This window comes from Psammomys obesus, unplaced genomic scaffold, assembly GCF_907164565.1.
Source record: "Psammomys obesus unplaced genomic scaffold, mPsaObe1.curated_primary_1811, whole genome shotgun sequence".
Taxonomy (NCBI): domain Eukaryota; kingdom Metazoa; phylum Chordata; class Mammalia; order Rodentia; family Muridae; genus Psammomys; species Psammomys obesus.
The window spans coordinates 7,177,591-7,195,713 of record NW_026592890.1 but is presented as its reverse complement, the minus strand read 5'-3'; positions in this window follow the sequence as shown (position 1 = coordinate 7,195,713).

Genomic DNA, 18,123 nt, shown 5'->3' with positions numbered 1-18,123 from the left:
TTCGAAGTTCGAGGCATTCACAGTTCTCAGTAACTTCTCTCATGTCCAAAAAAAAAAAAAAAAAACAAAAAAAAACAACAAAACCCAGAAAAACAGCCCTTTCCTGCCCTGCATTTCGAGGCCTTAAATCAATGTTAGTCCGGGTGGCTTCCTGCGGCACTGGGAGGCTGGCCCTTTTCCGAGCTCCTGTTTAGTCTCCTTCCCTTTTGTAGGGCAGCCGTGCATCTGCGGGAAGGGGCTGGGAGACTTTTGGCAGCTCCAGTGGAGAAACTCTATAACTCATCCACAGGAGCTGAAGGGATTGAGTTCCCAGCTGGCTCCCATGACTAGGGCAGTGTAGGGAGAGGTGAGTGGAAGAGGTCTGAAGTTGGCATCCGACACCCAAGACCTGGGTTATCAATGGCCCAGGAATACTACATAAGCTGAAGCTTAGGATAGTGTCTGGGTGGACTCATAGATGAAAAAAAAATACAGGAAGGGAATGAGGAAGAGAAGGAGGGAAGAAGAGAGGGAGGAGGAAGATATTCTGGAAGGACTTGTCTATGTCCACACCCCCTCCCTATTACTTTTCTTATTTTTATACTTGTCAAGGTTAAAACATGGCTCTTATCTCAAGGAGCCCTAAATAACTATGACCCAGGAACACTGATATAATTCACCCTAAAGATCTTGTTCCAATGTGCTAACAGATTCATGAAGTTTTTATGGTTACAAAATAAAAGAGAAAGACATAAATCAAGGCACTTTTCACATCCATTGGTAGAAACATCAGGTAAATAGGTATCAATAGAGCATGGAAACTTCCCTGCTATTGGTCTAACATATCATCTGATGATATTTTTAGTCTCTGGGTTGGTGGAAGTTAGGAGTCTGTTAGTACATTCCAGAGAGATTTACCTAATAATAAGCACAAAGATGGATTTTAGATCACACATAGATTTAGGTGATGGGTGGCTGTTAGCATTACTTTTTATACTGTTTTATTCTGGGTTTCTTATGCCTCTTCTTCCCTACTCCATCTCAGTCCCTTCCAACACCCCAAATCTATGAACCATAACTTCTAGAGTTGTGTACTTCCCCCGAGTATGGGTTTTCTGGGTGCTACAGGGCATATTTAACAGATTCAAATGTCTGTGGTTTTGTAACAAGGAGTCCAAGAAATGACTTGTGAGTCAGGCATGAGAGCATATGTTATTTTTTTTAATGCTTTTCCATGGGTCAGTGGGGCAGAAGGAAAAGGGGGACACCTTGTAAGATGCTCTGGAAGCAACACAGGAAAATCTCTGATCCCCAGGCTCTGTGGCAAGCACTTTACCTGGTCAGCCGTCTTGCCAGGCCTCTTTCGGTGATTTCCAGATAGATCTTATCTAGGAATCAGGCCATTGCAAATGCAATCAAAGTGCAAGGGGAAGTTTCTAGGTTGGCCTCTGTTTCAGTCTGACAAGACACAGAGACACACAAGGAACACTGCCATAGGACAGTGAAAGGACAGCGAAAGTTTAGAGGGAGGCTGCCACAAGCAGTGAGTGCCTGGGACCATCTGAAACTGGGGAGAGGCAAGGAAGGTTCCTCTCCTATAGGCCTTGAAGGCAGCATGATTCTCCCAATGCCCTGATCCTGGGCTTATTTATTAAAAAAATTCTGTTTTTATTAACTCTAAGAATTTAGCATATGCTTACCATGTATTTTTGTCCCATTCCCTCCCTAACTCCTCCCCATCCTCATATCTACCTCACCCCCCCCACTCTCTCTTAACTTCACCGCTTCTCTTCTCTCAATATGTATCTCCCACTGATTCTCATGGGTGATCCTGGGCTTCTAACTTCCAGAATTATGGGAATACCTTTGCGTTGTGCTAATGCCTCCTGTTTCCTGTCCTTTGTTACAGAAGTGCTAGGAAAATCACGAGGTTCCAAACTACTTTCTCCAACATTAGCCACAGAGGACTTTAAAAACATCATTCAGACCATGCTCTTTCCTGTACATAACATCTTGATTTCTCTCTCTGGATGGAGCCAAAAAAAATCCTGAACTCTCTCACAAGGACCAACAAGGCCTAAGTGACCCCAACCATCTATTACTCCACATCTCACACCTCTTTGTCCTTGACTCTGTCCTCAGCATTGGTGTGGTGTTGTATTTTTATATGAATGTAGGTGGTCAATGCGGGGCATTTTCACTTACTGTTCCCATGGCCCCAAAGGGCTTGGTTGGAGGCAACCATCATCTGAGGTCGTGTACAGTTGCACTGGAGTTTATGAGAACTGCAAGATGGCCTAAATTTAATGATAGGCTAAGGTTGGAGGAGAGAGGAGATGAGAGGCATCATTTTAGTTAAGAGCCCTGGCTTAAGCCAATGAGAAGACGAACAAGGAGTGCAGGAGAGGAACAAAAATCAAAAGCAAAAATCAAGCTCCACATTCCTTTTCCAGTCTTGAATCCCTGACACTCTCATTGAGGAGGTCAGCTGTTGCTCACTGCCGTAAAACCAAGCACCAAGTGGCATATGTAGCTCCTGACACACACACCTCTTCAAGGCTAAGACTGCCTGATCATGGTTCATGGTGCCATGTAAACCATTGTGTATTTCTTCTTTCTTTCTTTCTTTCTTTCTTTCTTTCTTTCTTTCTTTCTTTCTTTCTTTCTCTCTCTCTCTCTCTTTCTTATTTTTTTTTATTTTTTTTTTTATTTATATAGTTTTTTTTATATATATATATATATATATATATATATATATATATATATATATATATATATATATAGTATTATGTCTGCATGTGTGCCTGAACACTGGAAGAGGGCACCAGATCTCATTATAGATGGTTGTGAGCCACCATGTTGCTGCTGGGAATTGAACTTAGTACCTCTGGAAGAGCAGACAGTGCTTTTAACCTCTGAGCCATCTCCCCAGTCCTCTCTCTTCTATTTCCTCAAAGATTCACTATAGAATACTGTGACTTCTCTGATCTTTCAAGTCTGGTGGTGACTTTGGAAACTAGGCCAGGATTGGCCTACCCATTGCAGGGGTAGGAGCCTAACAAGCCTTGTTTCTAAGATCTCCTGGTCTCTAACATTTTGACTTACCAGAGTTAGACAAAGCATCAGGCTCTGGAGATACCTGAGAAGATAAGGCCCATGTGGGATGACCCTACAGCATCAGCACCTGCTTAGAAGGGCCTTGTATCTGGTTCTGTGGTCACTTCCATGTTATTATTGGTTTTTAATTGATTAAATTTGTTCCTTGACAATTTCATACATGCTGTCCCTCCCTTGCTTGCTTTTTTGTAGATCTCTCTGTGGCTCCTACCACAGGGGGGCCTCCAAGGGCTAGGAAACATTTCGGCCCACAGGGATCTGCCTCCTTAAAGAACACTTCTTTTTTCCTTCTGTTGACACAGGATGAATACAAGGGCCATTTTAAAAATTTAGATTTAGGGGCCAGTGAAATGGCTCGATAGATAAAGCTGCCTGTCGTTAAACCTGACAACCCGAGTTCTGATCCCCAGAACTCACATGGTGGAAGGAGAGAACCAGCTTCTCTAAGTTGCCCTCTGACCTCCACATGTGTACCCTGGTACTCTCCCCCGACGCTTCTAAGTGCGCACACACATTAAAAATAATAACAATTTAAAAAGTCTAGACTGACATGTGTGTGTGCATGAGTGTGTGCGAGTGCGTGCAGGGCATGAAAGTAGAGGAGGGCTTATGAGAGTGGAAGAAAAGATCTTAAGGATGAGGAAGAGGATAATGAATACTTGTGATAAGAAAGCAAAGGGAGGGTTATTTGGAGGGAGAAAAGGGCAGTGGGAAACAGTGGAAATGTCGGAGAGGGACCAAAAAGGAACAACGTATAACGACATAGCTGTATGAGAATGTCATACTGAGACCCGTTATCTTGTACGCCAACTTGGAGAATTAAATAATGTAGCGGCCGCTGGTTGAACTCAGCATCTGCTTTGTGTGAGCGCTGTTCTTCCCAGTGTTTCTTTGTTACTTGAGTGGGCAAGATAGCTGGGCAAGTGCTCTCCTCCCAAGACCTCCGGAGGTGTTTAAAAACAGAGGCTTAGGCTTGGATGAAAGGTTTCTATTCTTTTTGAAAATGCTCATCAGCGGCTCCTGTGCAGAACACAAAACAAGATTGTTTCCTTAGTTGTTAGTCACCCAACAGTGTGAAAGACCTCCCACTCCTCTAGGACTTCCTCTTACAGAGCTTGTCTGACCCTGGTTCATCCTTGGAACGACGAGTACCCACATCCTGATGCAGTGGGAAAAGTCCTTTTTAGTTTGCAGACAAGGTTTCAGGGCACCCCCAGAGCTCTTCTACCTTACCTCATGGAGGCAGCTGCTCTGGCCTCCATGCAGACCTTTATCCCCTCGGAGTGGCCTGTCGCCTTGCTCAGACGGTTGCTCACATGGCTTCTGTCAAGCTGGGGTTTCCCAGAAGCCACACACACACAGAGAAGGCTGCCGCTCTACGCCCACGTGTGGGGGCTCTGAGCGCATCAGACACGAGCCACTGTGCCCTCCTTGTTAAGAACAGCGGCCTCCTTCCAGGCTCACACCCTGGCAGAGGCCGCTTAGGAAACAGAGAAGAGAAGATGGTAACCCGTGCGCACACAATGCACACATATGTACCACATCACACACACATATGCACCGAGACACATTAAAAACATGGAAACAGTTTAAGCTATGGAGTGCAAACTTTCAGCATCGGTATATGTATATCCTGTTTGGCCAACTGCAAAACACCATGGCAAAGATAAATATTATTTAACTTCCTACCTCAATTCTTGTTTCCATTTCCCTTGGGTAAGAGCTCCCCAAAGTTGTACAGTGAGCATGTATTTTATTTGTTGGCCTAGTTTCTTCTCTACACCTAGCAACACATAGTCACACTTCCTCATACAGTATCAGGCATTGTCTGAAGTACTTCATATATTCATTTATTCACTCTCAACGGTCCTGTGGAAATGGATGCCGTTATTATCCTCGATTTTATATGTGATGGAATTTAGGACCAGGAAGGTTAAAGAATATGCGTAAAGACACACAGCCAAGGCAGTGCTAACTCCGGTGTCCAGGAAGTCTAGGCTTAGAGTGGGCCCCTCCGTGGCGTGGTGACAGACAGTGAGGTGGTTGTTCTTACGGCATAGGGAAGTCAAACGCACATTCTCTGTTACTGAGAAAGCAAAGGTTATTGGGTGCTCACAGTCCACCAGGCTTTATGGCAACCTCTTCTGACGTATTTAATATTCATCACTATCCCAGCTCATTCCAACTGCAACTCCTTACCCCACAGTATAAATTAGAAGTTCAGCGTTGTTTTGCTTTGAGTTGCTTAGTGATCAGTAAATCTAATGATTGCTCCCACTAGTGGGTAGCTGAGTATCTATACTTGGTGAATGGTGTGAATAAGCCTAAACAAATGGGATGAAATAATCGCATTTTCTCTGAGGACTTATAAACCCTATACTAGAGGCATTTTAGATATCTATAAAAAAAAAGCTCATATTGAATAAGTTTGCATTCTCTTCTGTTATTTCTACATTACAGAATTTACTTCATTATATCCTCCCCTCTTTTTGGTTGAAGTGGCCAGAAAGTTTGTGGTGACTTTCTGTGGTTCCCTAACATAATTGTTTTCCCTCAGGTGTTTTGTGTGTTATTTCTCTTTCCTTGTGTCTCTTATATCTGCACAAACATTATTCTTTCTCTGCCTCTGTTTCTCTCTCTCCCCTAGCTACTAGGGGACTTCACACTCACTTGGAATGAACACGCCCTTTCACGGCTCATGGACATTAGCCCAACAATGACCCAAATCAATGCTTCCTGGGCAAGAGACGTGCCTTCTGCCAGCAGACTATGATGGGATGCAATATGCTCAAGGGCAATAGGAAGAGTCTAGTTTCTTCTGGAAAATAAGACTCAAGCAAAGATCAAGAGGCAGAGTGGTGGGAGAAGTGTTCCAAACGCGGAGAAAGTTGGGTGCTGTGTAAAGAGGAGGAAGGCCAGCTAGCATGGTGGCTCACGTCTGCAATCCCAGCACTGGGGAGACTTTGGCAGGAGGACGATTGTGAGTCTGAGGGCAGCTTGCACTAACAGTGAGTTCCAGGCCAGCCTGAGCTACGTAGAAAGACCCTGCCTCAAAGCAAAACAAAAGCAAAAACAAATGGATGCTCCACGTACAAAGAAAAGCACAAACAGGCAAGAGCAGTTGAGGCACAGTGAAGTGGAAGGGCCAAGAAGGCTCTGGGGAGCCATGTCTGGCTTCGTGCCTTCGCAGGGCAATGGGAAGGTGTGCTTTCTCAGTCAAGAGCCCAGAACAAAAACATCGAGGATGAACAAGTAGAGTGCTCAGATGGCCAGTGCAGGCCTAGGCGAGAAATGTAGGGATGGTGGCTCTAAGGACGGTGGTATCATGGTAGATGTGGAGGTGAGGGGAGCAGGGGTAGGAAGGTACTTCTATTTCAAGCACTTTGAAGGTAAAGTCTGCATGGGTTCTTGGAAAGGTACGGACCTACTGGCTTACTTGCTACACAAGAACATTGAGATCTATCTATCCATATTGCATTTTGGGTTGAAAAACAAAGCTGCTGATTTGCTGTCTGTGACAAAGCTGGGGACTCTCGGTTGGCATTCTGTGGCTAGGTGTGGTCCTTTCCTGGGAAACTTGGCTGCTTTCACTGCTGCTACATTTGGCATAGTTTTCATTCCTTCACTCATTTATTTTCGTAAAATAGTAAAGCAATGTGCCAGGGGGCAACTGGACGTTATTAAACTTTTTAATAAGCCCCATAAATAATGCCCTACTTGTTGAAAACACTGGAGGTTTAGGATTTTCATTACATTACTAAAAAAAGGATTTATTTATTTTTTGTTAATGTGTCTGAGTGTATTGAACATCTGCATGTATGTCACGGGAACATCTGCATGTATGACACTGCATGCAGTGTCCACGGGAGACAGAAGAGGGCGCTGGATTCCCCAGGAACTGAAGTTAATGGATGATTGTATGCAGCCGTGTGGATGCTGGGAACTGGACCAGGTCCTCTGCAGCATAACCAATGCTCTTAACCTCTGAGCCACTTCTCCAGCCCCCTCATTAGATTATTGGATGCAAGATTTATCCTGAAAGTAACAATGAGGTGACGTACAAAACACATGTGTTCTGTTAAAAGCTCAGATTCAAGTAAGTATTGGTGGTCTGGGTAATGAATCCAGCTGGGGAATAGGCCCTTAGTGGGCTACAAGCACAGTGTGTTTGTGAATCAGCCTTCTGGGAAGATGAGCTGGGTATTAATCCAACTTGACTTCTAACCAAGGGAGTTATTTCCTGCGGGTTGCTGTAAAGACCATCTGTGTCTGCAGGCATTTCTTTTCGGTGTGTCTGATCACTCTCTCTTCCTGGTTCTTCCAGGTTACAGAGGGTTGAGTTTCCTCAGTCCTTCGATCAGCTGCAAGAGAGAACAGTATGTACTGCCAGAAGGCTTAAGGTTTCCTCAGACTGATGCCTTCAGGGTGTTCACACTTCTATTTAGCCTAGAGCTTAGGCAGGATGCGAGCTCTCTATCCTCTGAGCGAAGGTGCTTCTTTCACCTATGCTCTGTCTCCAGTCTCCCCTGGGAAGGAGACTGCTGCCTTGGTAGGAGGAGAACTCCCAGGGAGTACCAGGGAAGGCAGGCACAGTGCTAGGTGAGTGAGTGGATGCTTCAGCGAGCTTTCCCTGGCTCTGAGGCCGGAGGGTTTGTGCAAGGCAGTGGTTCTCAACTCATGGGCCACAAGCCCCATAGGGTTACATGTCGACTATCCTGTCTATCAGATATTTACATTATGATTCATAACAGTAGTAAGATTACAGTTGTGAACTAGCAATACAATAAATTTATTGTTGGGGTCACTGCAACATGAGGGACTGTGTTAGAGAGTCTCAGCATTAAGAAGGTTGAGAATTACTGGTCTATGGGCTTCAGCACAGAAGGGACCCTGTACTTACAAGGTATTCTGCCTTCTCCATGCTTGCGATGGCTGCCTTCACGGTGTTCCGTGGTAAGAAGCCACAAAGACAAGCTACAGCCTTTTGAGTGAGTCCTGTTCCAAGAAGGGAGAGGAGAAAGTGCAGGCTGAGCTGTTGGAGGAAACACAGGTCAATTAATTCAAGAAGTTAAAGCACTGTGGGGAAACTTAAAAAGCATAGAAAGGATTTCCAAAGACAGTGAGTGCCTCATGCCCGTAATCCTAGCACTCAGGTGACTGAGGCAGGAGAATTGCTAAGAACCAGGGGCCTAACTGGACCGCTCTCCTAGTTTGCTTTGGCTGTCAATTGCCACAGTCTATGAGCATCTGAGGGAGTCTCAATTAAGGGATTGCTCAGATCAGATTGACCTGAGGCCATGTCTTTAAGAGATTGTCTTGATTAAAGATTGATGTGGGAGGACCCAGCCCACAGCCATTTTCAGGCATGTGGGTCTGGGCTGTGTAAGAAAGCTCGATGAGCAAGAACCAGCCAGCCAGAAAGCAGCATCCTCCATGCTTTCTGCTCGGTTCCTGTCTGAGTTCCTGTCCTGGCTTCCCTCTGCAATCTACTGTGACCTTCTCTGTGACAGCTGTTCTTGGTTGTCAACTTGACATCTGGAATTAACTAAAACCCAACTATCTGAACACACCTGTTGATGGATTTTTTTTTTAACCAAATTGTTTGAGGTGGGGAGACCCACCCTAAATCCAGATCTAAACCTGGGCTACATCTGGTGGAAACCAATATATAAAGGACACGGAAGAAGGAAGCCTGCTCTCTGCTTGCTTGTTCTGGCTCTCACTGCCATTCCTCCACTGGCATCAGAGTGTGCCTCTTTGGGATTCCAGAGTATACTGAAGATCAGCTGAGAACATCCCGCCTCATGGACCAAACAACTGCTGGGTTCTTGGACTTTTCACTGGGAGACAGCCATTGTTGGATTAGCTGGTCCACAGCCTGTAAACATTTCTAATTAAAATTTTGTCTGTCTGTCTGTCTGTCTGTCTATGCTGTCAGTTTTGTTCCAGACTAAAACACTCCCCTGAGTTGCCTTAAATCATGGCGCTTGTCACAGAAACAAAGAGCAAACCAGAATAGCAGCGCAGTGAGCAGAGGCCAGCCTGAGCTACGGAATAAGACCGTGTCTCAAGAAATCAGAAAAGGGCTGGAGAGATGGCTCAGTGGGTAATAGCACTTGTCATTCAAGTGTGAGAATCTGAGTTCAGGTCCCCAGAACCCAAAATACAAGTGTCTGTAATTTTAGTGCTCATATCCAAAGATAGGAGGCAGAGACAGGAGAATTCCTAGATGTTCAAGGACAGCTAGCCTGGGGTACACAGTAGGAGACTAACAAAGGGCTTCTGTCTCACACAAGGTGGAAGGCAAGGGCTGACAGTAAGTTTGTCCTCGGACCTTCACATACATGACATTTACACTTTGGCACTTATGTGTCTATACAAATTCAGAGAGAGAGAGAGGAAGAAGAAGAAAAAGAAGAAGGAAGAGGAGGAAGAGCAATGTAATTCAGTAATTCCTAGAGGAGAGGTCATTGTGGAGTTATCACCTAGGGAAGCAGAAATAAAGACATAGCTCGACTCAGCCAAGTCAGCAAGAGATGAGGAATGTGAGTCCATGTCCTGAGACCTGACCTGAGAATAGAAGACGGAGGGGAGGGAAGGACGGGTGGCATTCTTTAAAGATAAAGGAGACGGTCCCCAAATATCAACCAACCTCATCCTTAAAAACAGATAACTTAAGGTGAGTGGTGGTGCATGCTTTTAATCCCAATGCCTTTGGGAGGCGAGTTGACCAACATGTGTGGACCCATGAGCTACTCCCTCTACAAATAAGTAAGTGTAATAAACATGATTAATTTACAGATGTGGAAACTAAACTTCCCCCAGCTTCCGACTTTTTAGAAATGCGTGCTCATGAATTTGGTTTAAATGAGGGGTAACTTGGATTCAAATCGGTGTACCTGGAGAGTATGAATTGGAGAGTCTTCGGAAAGGAATTTAATATCACTGTGGGCTAGGTCAGATTGCTCAGACCAGCTACCTGGATCCAGGGGTCTGATGTCGTTCTGAAACAGGCTTTTTGGAGCAGTGACACCTGCTTCGTTCTTGCTCTTGGTCCACAGGTGTGAATGGTGATGTCTCTGCAGGCTGGTTCTGCATCCCTATCTTAGGATCTGAATCCTGACTGTCTCTGAGGGCCATCATCACGCCTGCTGTGGAGAGCAGTGTTTCCAGTGTTCTGAGAGGTGGAAATGTCCCTGTGTGACTGGCCACCATTGTCTTCCATGTTTCATTCCACTTTTCATTCACTTTTTATCCCACTTGCTTTGGTGTGTGTGTATAAATTACTAGAATGGGACAATGCTGGTTTTGCTTCAAAATCAATATGTGTGTGTTTTTTTAAATTTGTCTTAGTATCTTAGCTCATACTTTTATTCCTAATAAAATAATCGGAACTTCCTTGAAGCAGAGATAAAAAGCTAATTCCCTGAGCTGTATTTTTTCCTGCTCCTAGCTTTCTTTTAAAAGGAGTTTCGTTCATTCATTCATCCACCCATTCATTCATTTGTGTGTGTATTTGTGTAAGTGTATGAGGAGGCCAGAAGAGGGTGTTGGATTCCTCCCCTATCGCCCTTCATCTATGCCTATGAGGCAAGGTCTCTCCCTGAATGTGGGGCTTGTGTGTTTTCTTGCCTAGGTGGGAAGTGAGCAAACTGACACAATTCTCCTGTGTCCATCCAGCTTAGAGCTGGGACTCATGGAGTGCAAAGGATGCCTGGCTAATGTGGGTGCTGGGATCCAAACTCTGGTCCTCAAGACTATGCAGTGAGGGCTCTTAGCCACTGAGCCATCTCTCCAACCCAGTGGTTCTCAGCCTTCCTAATGCTGCAGACTCTTTAATACAGTTCCTCATTGTGGTGACGCCCAGCCATAAAATTATTTTTGTTGCAACTCCATAACTGTAATTTTGCTGCTGTTATGAATTATAAATATGTGTGTTTTCCAATGGCCTTAGGCAGCCCCCGTGAAAGGGTCATTCAATCCTCCCAAAGGGGTCTAGACCCTCTTAACTTTCTTTCCTGGAAACTTTTTCCTGTTATTCCATGCTTTGGTATGCTGTTTAAAAAGCTGGAACAAAGGTGAGTTTTACAGCTATTAACTTCCTCTGGAATAATGGCATTATCTTGCTCATTTAGAACTTTTCTGTTTTTATTCTTAGATTATTGCCTGGTAACTAATTTCTCTCTTGCATCTCTTGGCTCCAGCTTCTTTTCATTTGCAGTGATGGAAATACAACTCTATGTGGCTCAAACAAGCGTTGGATTTATGGACTTTGTAAGTGGGAAAGACAAGGCTACAAAGGAACCTGTGTTGTCAGGGCTTGTTCTTGTCCCCCTTTTCACCCCACATCTCTCTTCATTGGCTTTACCCTCCTATTACAGGTGGGTTCCTGTGTGTGGTAGGAGATGTGGAGGCAGGCACACCTGGCTGCACCTTTCTATGGGCTTTATCATCCCAGTGCTTGTCTAAGGAACTTGGCTGGCCTTTGTCCCTGGTTCTCCGGAAGAAGCTTCTAAACCCCTGGAATTTCCTGAGTAAAAGATAGGAGTATCTTTGTTATTCATCGTGGGCTACTGGACCACACCTGAGTTTACAGAAAGGAGGTGACTCATGCTTGGCTTTTAGATCACTTCAGGATGAGGCTGGCCCTGCTGGAGAGCAAAGGCCACCTGTGAGACAAGTGTGGGTTGTGATACCAGCTGGAATTCCTGGAAGCGGAGAACCCAGTGGCTCCCACAAGCTCAATGAAACCTCACAAGCATCGATATGGTATCATCTGTCAGCTCCTTGCACTTGCGCTGCTGTGGCTAGTATTGGCTGATGGGTTGGGGCAGAACGATGAGAGCCGATTTCAAAGCATGCTTGTGAGAATGGGGACTTCCTTCCATCTCTCTCTTGCTGATGTGGCCATGTGTTCATATGACACACAAAACGGTGGGAGACAGGTCGCCCATACATGAGATCTTTACTGTAACAAAGCCCATTAGATCTGAGTTGTACTGGTTCCCCAAGGCCAGTTCCATAACCTGTAAGTGTGATCTTTGTAGGTGTAATGAAGATGAGGACCTTGAGATTATTTTCAGTTATCTGAGTCAACCTTAAAAGTCGCCAGTAAGCATCATTAGAAGAAAGGCCACATTTAGACTTAAAAAAGAAGGTAAGATTCATTTAAGGAGGGGAAAGGCACAGATAGAGGAGGATAAAAGAAGGTAACAGCAGGCACCAATATATATATATAAAAATATATTTATATATATAAATATATAATAGAATAATATATAAATATATTATTCTATTATACATTGTATTAATATATAATATATTAAACAACATATAAATATATAATAATATATAATATATAAATATAAAATATAATATATATTTATATATATAAAATATATGTATATATATTTATGTATGTGAAAATGTCATATTGAAACCCATTAGTTTGCATAGTTAATTACACACTGATACTTAGTGAGAGTCTGGGAGACTGGATATAGGTGAAAGCAGACAGGGCCACTGAGGCAGAACCTGGACTGACATCACTACAGCCAAGGAAATATATTCTCTCTTGGTTCTGGAGGCCGAAAGTATTCAGGAGGCCAAAAGTATGCCCCAAACTAGGGCATCCTCAGGAACACTGTGTTTGAAGTGCTAGAAGAGGATCCTTGATCACCTCATGAAGCTTCTGGGTGCCTGTGACATGTGACAGTGCCACCCTCGTTTGTCTTTGGTTTCATGTGTGCTTCTCTGTGCCTTTTACTGCCTTCTTCTTTGTCTGTCTTCTGCCCTCTCTCTTATTCTTCCCCACTTTTCTCCTTTCTCTTTCCTCCTCTTGGTTTTCATCTCCTTTCCTCTCTTCCTGTTCCTCCTCCTTCCACCCCTCTCTGCATGCGGGCCAGGCAAGTGCTCTACCATTGTGAACTCCCAGCCCTTGTCTCTTCATAGGAGAACAAATGATTGGATTTAGGGCTTGTAGTATTTTTATTTTATTTTATTTTTTGTCTTGTTGATTTGACAAAAGACCTGACAAGAAGCCAGTTTAAGAAGGAAAGGTTTGTTTTGTTGCACCGTTGGAGGTTACAGCTGTCACACTGGGGAATCACAGCAGCAGGGGTGAAGCAACCCATCCCATCTCGTAGCCGTCAGGAAGCAGAGAGTTATGGATGCCTGTGCTCATCTCAGTTCTCCTTTTTATTCGGCTCAGGACCCCAGCCCGTGAAATGACGTCACACACAATTACAGAGACACTTCTTACCTCAGTTAATACAACCATTAAATCCCTCACAGGCATTCTTAGAGGTTCACTTGATGTAGCTAATTCCTCCCAGGTCTCCCAGGTGACTCTAGATTGACTACCAGTAGAGCTGACTATCAGTATTAACCGTCAGGTCATATCCGGTCTATCCAGAGAGTCAAGGATGCTCTCTTTATCACTTTTCCAGATGAGATTGCATCACAGCTTCTGGGGAGACATTTTCTTTGAGGGTCTTCCTGATCCACTACAGACACCAAAGACTGATAGCAAGACCAGAATCTGTAACGTCTCCAACATAGGGATTCAGTTAAAAAAATTATCGTGTGAGCAATTCTTATTGAAACAACATTTTCTGTAGGGAAAATGGGATCTACATTTCTGTGAGTACAGGCATTGATCAGTTACTGCTCATAGAAAATACAAGGTCTAGAAAAACAATGCCTGCTGGGGCATTGTTTGTGTAGATTGAGCATCAGGTTGAACGTATGTTCTGCTAATTGCTTTCTTGGCTTTGTGTTACTGGCTGGAATGTCATTTCTACCATGATGATTTGATTAATTTCTCTTCAGAGGACGTGGTTAGCAGTTTGTCACTAACACTAAGGTCCAAATAAATAAAGGAGTATGACAGATGTGATGTGTTTACTTATGACATAAACACAGACCCAGCATTGACTTAAACTCTGTTCTAACTACCTCAAAGCCTGATGTCCTTTTTCTTCAGTTGAATATGGCTGTATTCAGGCTCTTCAAATTTTGATAACTCAAATTCCAAAATATTGCATTATTTGCTCTAAAGAAGCAGAGGCTTTTAGAAAATATCAGAATTTTAAAGTATTCATTTTGATGTGTATACCTTGCATAGAACAATGGGTTTTATAATGGCATTTTCATAAAAGTGCGTCACGTGTGCTGACTGTATCTACCCTTGCCCTTCCTCCTTTGCCTCCTACCATTACTCCAATACGGTCCCCTACTGCTTCACTTTTACTTCCAAGTTACATGTACACATTTGATCTCCACATAACACCTAGGATTCACAAGTGAGAGAGGACATGTGACATTTGTCTGAATTATTTCCTTTGGTATGATGATGCCCAGTCACCTTCATTAATTTTGTTCTTGTTTATGGATGATTAAAACTGCTCTGTATGTTTACAACACGCTTTACTCATCTACTCAACTGTTGCTGGACTCTGGGGCTGAATCTTGGCCTTTGTGAACAGTGACACTATAAACACAGATGTGCAACTTCTCTGTGCTGTGTTAACTTAGAGGCCTTCAGGCATATACCCAAGAGTGGAGTATGTAGGTCACATGACATGACCAGGTACACTTTTAGTTTTTTTTTTTTTTTTTTTGAGGCGCTCCCAAATACTGATTTCCACAGTGGTGGGACTGATTGCTAGCCTCAACCGTCAATGTATAAATATTCCATTTTCTTCCAAAGGTTTTAATTATTTTAAAAATAAAACTATTTGGAATAATTGCTTTTGAAATTATTTATTTTATGTGTGTGAGTATTTTTCCTGTATGCGTGTATGCGTGTGCACCATGGGTGTGCTTGGTGACTGCAGAGGTCAGAAGAGGGCATCAGATCCTCTGGAACGAGACTTAAGAACGGTTGTGAGCCACTATGGGGGTGCTTGGAACTAAAACTGAGTTCTCCACAAGAACGGTAAGTGCTCTTGATTGCCGTCTCTCCAGCCCCAGAATTGATGTTGAAGGCAAACTTAACAGAAAATAATGGTGAATGTACAATGGACTCTGAGGTGGAAAGATCCCATCATACTCTGTACATGTCAGTGCCCTCCCTGGCTCTGCATCAGATTGTTCTGATTGTAACTTTCACCTTTCCAGCCACAAAGGTAGAGTGTTAGAATAGGTGGAGTCTGTGCTTCCTTTCAGCTCTAGTATCTGGTGAGTCTATAGACGGACCTGCTCCACGACAGACCACACAGGTGAAAGTAGGCCATGAGAACACAGCACACCTCTGGGAGCATGCAGCAGCAGGCCTTCACCACAGAATCACAAGCAAGGGCAGACAGACCATGCCCGGAAACGACTGAAACAGAAACTCGGGACTGGGGCTGATTCACTCTGAGATGTGCTTTCTCTTGCCCAGCAAGCCAGCTCGCGAACACATCGAAATGAAAAAGTCTGAGCTGCAGGCTACGCTTGGAGTCCTAGGCTCCTCCCGAGAACACCATGAATTTATCACTTTTCCCATCGCCTCTTTGAGGGACGGAAGCTGAGGCTGTGGCCCCCACTTTGTGCACAAATGGTAGAGCGTGGCCCCTCATTAGCAGCAGAAGAGCAAGCCCTCAGGGCACGTCCAGGGGAAAGGAAGCCAGCCTATGGAATGGCAGGCTTATGACAAACCGGAAAACGAGTGGTCTTGGATGTTTTCCTGGGAATGAGAACATACAGCCACTTGCCTTTTGCCAGAACAATATTCTATAGCTCAAGGAATGACATGACTTCCTTAGCCAGGGCCTCCCACACTCACAGGGGACTTCATGTCACTGACTTTGTCATGATAAATAAATCATTAGCAAAGGACCTGCCAGAATCCACTGTCCTATGTTTTAGGGAAATCCATGCATAGAAACAAGAAACAAGATGTCTCCTTATGTGTCTCAAACTTGAGAAATTTGAAGCTACATAAAATGTTTTTCCCCCCTTCAGTTTTTTTAATTTAATTTTTTTTCTTATTGTTGTATTTGACAGTCCTTGGAGAGGAGGCACAAATCATATGGCTATTATGACTTTGTCACTTGGAAAAGCTCATGGGGCTGATGGGTCTGTCTCCATGGGAGCCAGAGTAAACAGAGGTAGATCCCAGCTCTTTCCATGTACACGGGGCATGCATGCTGCATGGTGTCTTTGGGTGTTTCCAAGATCACATGATCCTTGTGATGTGATCTTCAAAGTGTCCAGGATGATATCAAAAGTCACCTTTCCTACAAGAACCAGGAGAGTCTCATATGACTGAGAACGGGCATGGACAGTGACACCGCAGTGACAGATTTGAGACTGGCTGCAGAAGGGTTAATATTGGGGAAAGATGGCTTCTGTGAAGCATAGATTCAAGAGGAGGCAATGCCAGTGAGGGGCTTTGTAGAGTCAGGTAAGCGTGATGAGCAAGGAAGGGTAAAGAGGGTCTAGAAACACGGAATCGGGTCTAGGAGGAAGAGGTGAGTGACTGCCAGTGGGTTTCCTCCCAAATCTCATAGCTCAGGTGTGGGTCAGCTGGTAAATCTTCCTGTCCTGCCTCAAGTCACATCCTATGTATTTGTGTTGCCATCGTATGTATTTGTGTGCGTACGTGTTGAACCCACAGTCTCTACGTTAAATACTCTCAGCCCCTGTCTCATGTTAGATAACGTCATCTGCTAGTCTCCAAACCTGCTGGGTCGTGATCAATGTGTGTTTATTGTATGGTGATTACTTACACTACACCCAGAATAAACACCAATTGGAATGACTTCTGCCTTTTCCAGGTGAGTCTGATCTCCGGCACAAAAGGAAAGATCCCCACAGAGTGGGGACAAGGCTAAAGCCTCCTCTAGAGCACCTGGGATTGTCCTTGACTTATATGTTATAGATAAACCATACCAGGAGTTACTGCTGCTACATCTGAGGAAAGAATACGGCTTTGCTGTTTAGAGACATCTGGATGGAGCATACATTTCTATCAAATTTGAAGACTTAGGTACACAAACTAAAATATAGACAGATGGAAGCCCCTGGCTGGAGCACCTTTACATGCTGAAGTAGCTGGATGATGGGCAGTTTTGGACCTGGACTATTTCAAGGCCCATGTAGTGAAGGGTTGGTCCTAAGCGAGAGGAGCTGTAGTGGAGCCTGGTGAGACTTTCAACCAATGGAGGCATTTCCTTTGAAGGGATATTGGGACCTGGCTCCTTCATCCTTTTTCTTGCTTCTCTGGTACCATGAGCTGAGCTGCTTTCTCTGCTCTGTGCTTCCTTCAGGAAGTTCTGTCTCACAACAAGCTCAAACACGATGGGGCCACATGACCGTGACTGAGATTTCCAGGAATCAAAATAAATATTTTCTCTTTATAAGTTTAATTACTAGGTTTTCGTTATAGTAACACAAAGCTTGATAACACACATTAGTACTTTGCTTAATTTGTTTAAACGAATCAAGATAAAGTTTTATATCTCTGATGTCTAGATAGGTCAAAAAGGTTTTTTAAAAAATTTTTTATGTGCATTGTTTGGTGTGAGCCAACCATTTTTTAATGTGCATTGGTTGGTGTGAGGGTATCAGATCCCTTGGAACTGATACTGTAACTGAAGTTACAGACAGTTGTGAGGTGCCATGTGGGTGCTTGGAGTCGAACCTAGGTCCTCTGGAAGAGCAGTCAAAAAGGTTGTTTTTGGGAGCTAGAGGGAAGATATAGTGAGCACTTACTGCTCTTGCAGAGAGGACCTGGGTTTAGTTCCTAGCACCCATACCATAACTCACAACCACCTGTAACTCCAGTTCCAGAGCATCTGTGGCCCTCTCTGGCCTCCATAGGTACTGCACACATAGACAGACATGCAAGTAAGACACTCACGTGCATAAAATAAAGATAAATACACCTAAAAGGTTATTTGTGGACCTGGAGAGATGGCTCAGCAGTTGGAACAGCTGCAGAGGACTCAGGTTTAGTTCGCAGTATATATGTGGTGGCTCACAAACACCCATAACACACACACACACACACACACACACACACACACACACACACACACA